The sequence below is a fragment of the Camelus ferus genome, chromosome 35 (assembly GCF_009834535.1).
Source record: "Camelus ferus isolate YT-003-E chromosome 35, BCGSAC_Cfer_1.0, whole genome shotgun sequence".
In the NCBI taxonomy this organism is placed as follows: Eukaryota; Metazoa; Chordata; class Mammalia; order Artiodactyla; family Camelidae; genus Camelus; species Camelus ferus.
In genome coordinates this window covers 11366025-11371362 of record NC_045730.1, presented here as the reverse complement: position 1 = coordinate 11371362, position 5338 = coordinate 11366025, and the positions used below count along the sequence as shown (strand labels likewise).

At 35.4% G+C, this 5338-nt stretch overlaps 1 long non-coding RNA gene across 1 annotated transcript; it reads left to right on the top strand.

The window, feature by feature from the left end:
• The first annotated feature begins 491 nt into the window (after positions 1-491).
• LOC116661612 lies at positions 492-4345 on the top strand. Its single transcript, XR_004317563.1, has 4 exons — positions 492-625; positions 1932-2044; positions 2385-2479; positions 4269-4345. It is a non-coding gene; the product is annotated as an uncharacterized LOC116661612 (long non-coding RNA).
• Positions 4346-5338: the final 993 nt, after the last annotated feature.

The following is a 5338-nucleotide window of genomic DNA, read 5'->3' as shown; positions in this document are numbered from 1 at the left end:
AGGCAAATTAGTTAACACCACTGGAACTCAGTAGCAGCTCCCATTTTTTTGAGCACACACTGCACACAGGGTTCAGTTCTAGGTACTTTGTGTGTATTTTCTAATTTACTCCTAATAGCAACTCCAGGCAGCACGTCTCAGCTTCAATTCACAGAGTAAGTGCCCCTCTTCACCAGTCCATTAAGGGTGGATTTTACCATTTGAATCTCAGGGCAATCTCATTTCACATAGTCATAGTTTCTTAGATTAGATTCTGAGCTCTCTAATGGCTTGAGGTTAAGCACCGATTCACAGTTCTCTTTATTTTATAAAGCACACCTTAAACTTCTTTGCATAACACAGACGTTCCTTACATATCATTGCTTCTAAGAAATCAAAGTCATTCTGCTTTTTGTGCAGTGCCTTTGGCAGTGGAAAAGTCTACCTTGATTTTGCAGATGTGGAGACAGAAGTTGGCAGTAGAACTTGCTGCTGAAAGCAGAGACCTTTTGAGTTACTCTGGCTGGGAGTCAGAGTCCTGCAGAAATTGAACCAGGAAGAGGGAAGCAGAAAGATCATCTGGTTTGGCTGGCTCTCCTGGCCCGGATCCTGGCTGGGGAAGAGAATTGCTGTGCAGAAGAGAAAGGTAATAGATATTTCCAGTTTCCTGTCACACCCCTTCTACCACAGGCTTAGCCATGTTGTATTCAGCCTTCCTAGACAAATAGATTCCAGTTTACTGAAAGCCCATACTCATCTTTCCCTTTCTAATTCTTTTATATTTGCCTGTACTTTACAATTTGCACATTTTCTGCATTCCTCGTCTCCGATTATTCAATAATGCAAAATCTAACACTTCCAAACTTTGCATGGTTCATCTCCAACCTGGAGACACTCGGAATATATGGGGATGCTGTTTTCTTTTTAATTCCTTTTTTTGGGGGGAGGGAGGTAATTAGGTTTATTTAGTTTTGGAGGAGGTATTGGGAATGAACCCAGGACCTTGTGCATGCTAGGCATGCACTTTACCGCTTGAGCTATACCCTCCCTACCATTGGTAACGCTGTTTTCTTATCAACTGTTATCCTAGCTCCTTCAGTGTGAGGACACCTTCCTTGCTCTGAAATTCAAAATCCCTCCTTGAAACTTAAAACATACTTTAAGTACCTATTATCGTTCAAGTTTTCTTTTCTCAATTTCTATTCAGGCTTTTTATTTAATCCTAACTGGAAAAGAAAAAAAAAGGTATCCATATTTCCATTTTTTTCCCTAAGGTAAAACTAAGAGATTTGATGAGGTTAATAATTTACCTAAAATCATGCATTTGGTAGGAGGAAGAAGCAGGATTTCAAACTATTATGCCTGCCTTGGAAGTCTATGCTTTTTTTTTTTTTTTTATCATACTGTGATACTCAGTGTTCAAGCTATTTTGTTCATTGTTCCACATGTGTATCATCTCCTCAAACAGATGAAAAGCATGCTGACTTAAACACGGAGTGCTACACACTCAGTCGGAATGCCAGAAAAAGAAGTGATGACATCTCTCCTCAGCCACACCGACCTCACTACGTCATTGTCTGAAATGTCCAAATCAAAATGCTCCACCAAGACTTTTCAGAATTCTTATACCAGAATTATAAATCATTTGGTGATGTCCCTGGAGTATAGGGCCAAAGCTAAAGCAACCTCAACATTTGTTCCTGGCAGTTTCATACCTTATAGGACCTCCTTGCATGATGCGTCTCCACTCAGTAGGCAATTAACTACAGTGATACAGGAACTGTGTTCTCACCAACTATTATCTTAGGTTATTTAACACAGAGAAAGCGTTTCCTTGCTCTGTCCATCAAAAATTACTCACTTGGAACTTTTAAAAGTTAATATTTAATGAGTCTATATGTCCTGTTGTCTGTTATCTGTTTTGCATACCCAGTAGTATATTTCTGTTCTAGGTCTTACTATCGAGTGGATGAGATGGCAGTGATGTGTAGCTCTCGTCCAAAACTTCAGGTGAAAAATAAAAAGAGAGTAAAGATCATCTCTCATCTAAGAAAAAACTGTTCAGGTATTGGGTGGAGTTCAAATACTGTTCACTCCACTATCAGTTTCATGCTGCCAGCCTTTCTTGCCTTTACTATTGTAACAGCCCCTTCATTCTTGCCTTAACTACCATTTATTCTACTCAGCACAGGTATTTTTAGACAGCAAATCAAACTTTTGTTTACTCTCCTGTTTAAAATCCTTCAACTATTGCCCAATTTGCTTGCAAAAAAGTCCAAACACCATGGCTTAAAATAGACCCTACATGGCCTGGCCCCAGCCCCTATCTCCAACCTCATCTAATTCCTCACTACATAAAGATCTGTTGAATAAATGAATGAATAAAATTTTCCTTAAATTTTCAGATATAAATGAGCTTCACAAAAACCAGAGTGCTGGAGCACAACAAATATATTGTCATGTATTCATCTGGATGGCAACTAGTTGGCAACTGATGCAGGTAAACATGTCTGTTAATCTTTCTCTCTGCTGTGTTCAAAGCAAAGAAAATTCACTCTACTCCCACCTTACCCCCATGGCATTTTGTGAAAAACTCTTATTTTTCCTTTTTACTTGACTGACAATTAAATGTAAAATCCTGCAATAATATCCACAATATATTAGCCAAATAATATACCCCATAGAGTAATCATGTTTGTACTAAGAATCATCAGTTGACTGATATCTATTAGTTAAAATCAAGCAAGCAGTAGTAGCTGTTTTGGTGATAGATTTGATTGTTAATTAGTCATAAAATCAATTAGAATTTCTTTAAAATTCATACAAAAGGTTTTTTTTTTTTTTTTAAAGAATCTGCTTTGGGAATTTAAGTATTTGTCATTGTTTGTCATTTTGGTAAGCTCCCTGCCTTTTTGGTCTACCAGCAAAACCTAATGAAGTCAGTAGCCAGCAGTTAGTCAAATTAAAAGACTCAGAAAAGAAATATAAATACAGGCATAATCTGTGAATAACTGACAAATATGACTCAGTTGATTGATTTTGGGTGGACGATGGGCAGGCTTATTAATGTGCTGATTCTATTCTGGGACTTCTCAGCAGAAGATGCTGCTTTATCTTTAAGATGTCAAAATTGCTTCTAATGGATAAATTATCACGATGCAAAAATAGACTGCAGATAAAGCCCTCAATTTTACTCGGGTAAATCCAAGAATAAAATAACCCAGATTGTTACTTGAATTTTACATTTAGAAAGGTAAAAGATTTCAAGTAAAAATATAAGGTTAGTTTGAAATCATAGATTATTTTTCTAGATTATGATTTTCTTACCTATCATTTATTTAACAAATATGTATTTACTCTGGGTTAGCCAGGTCAAAGAGCTATCTGGATTCTTGAAGTAGACTCTTCAAGTCATGCTTAAAGGTGCAAACTGAGCTCTTACCTAAACAGATCAGTGATACATTTTCATGATCTAGTAAGAGGTATGATCCACAATGTCTGTCCTTCATTTCTATTTTGTTTACTAGAGTAGCTGAAATCTCACTAGATCCCATTCAGCCTGAAACTCCACTTGCATGTGTAAGTCAGCTACATTACCTCTCAAAGGCAAATGCAAAAAGTGTTGAGTCCCATTTCCCAGAGATCTTTAATCTAGACTGAAAGTAAATCCAGATGCTTAAATATTCTGACATAACTACACAGGATCATTTAGTTTCTTACTTTCAAAATATAATCTGTTAAATCTAGATCAGAATGACTCAAGTGGGCCAAATCAGCAAACACGCAGAACAATAACACAAATTTATATGAACGGGTTTTATTATATCAACTGAGAGTCATAAGAGCTTCACATGGTCTAATAAACCCAGGGAATGCCTAAGAGCCAACAATGCCAAGAACAAATTAAAAGGAAATTTCAGATGTCAGACTTGGTTCAGTGATATCTTTGGAAATGGATTATTTTCAAGTTGAAAAATCTAACTCATTTGAAAATAAACCTTACCATTATTTAAAAAGAATTAAAAAAAAATAATCACTAGCATAAGGAAAGGTCTTGGTTTAACAACAACAACAACAACAACAACAACAACAACAACAAAACACCCTAAAGTCTAATAGTAACTCTTAAAAAACATCAAGGGAGGAAATTAAAAGATAGAATATATTGTCTAGGCCACAAGAAACTTGGGCATAAATTGAATAGTTCTTTAAGTTGAGGAATAGACGGCTCAAATATAATACTTCTCATAAGGATAAATTGCTCTAATATATTTTTCTTTACTCCACAGCATCACAACACAACTTGGGCATAAAGGAGAAAACTGTGTCAGTTAACTTTCATCATGCTGCAATTTCTCTTCCTCCAAAATCCATTCCTGCGTTATGTTTAAATGTTAACATGGTGAAACTTAAAGAAAACTTAATCAAGTATACAAAGTGAATTAAAAGAATCCTTCCCTCCCAAATTTAATTTAGTGAATTTGAAAAGACAAACAGGAATAAACTATTGGTACCTAACAGAACTGTATGCTGGCTCAAATTGTTTTTTTTTTTTTATTCAAGCCAACATCTTTAACTCATTCTCTATTTTAAATTAACATTAATTTATTTTTCAAAATAAGCTTACAGCTCAAAATGGCTTTAACACAAATTGCTGGAAAGAATTTCTTACTAAGAATTATTTCAAATCAAAAAAAAAAAAAAAAAAAACCCACAGTGTAAAAGGGACTTAGTCACTGTTGCTGTATATTACTTTTTTCACTACTACCAACCTAGTTAAATTTTTCTCATGCTTTCTACAAAAAAAATTTATAGGTGTATTTCATTTGACAAAAATCTGTATTTATACAGCTATACATTTCCCCCATTTCTAGATTCTGGATAGCCCAGAGACTTGGCTAGAAAGTGTCTATATTTACTCATTACTAGTCCTTACTTATTACCAAACCAGAGACACATTATGAAATTTGGGTCATTCTTAAGTATTAAGGTACATCTTGCATTAATTAGAATTGATTTAATTGCAAGCATCCCAACCAAAGAAATGCATCCCTGAGATTTACAGCATTCCAGAGCACTGAAATGGACATGAATGTTATAAGCATCTTAATGCTTTATTTTCATTTTTATTATAATCTCAAGCTGCAAAATTCATGTTCCTTAGAAAAGATTATTTACCACTGCTCAGTGGTAAACTGGTAAATGTTTAACAACAGCTCTGTAGAAAAGGAGAAGGCGACGGCCACTCCCTTGTTCTGGAGACTACCATCTTTAATACACCAAATCCAAACTCTTCTTCCTGACTTTTGATATCTTCTATAATGTAGCTCCCTCATACCTCTTTAATACTTGCTCCAGT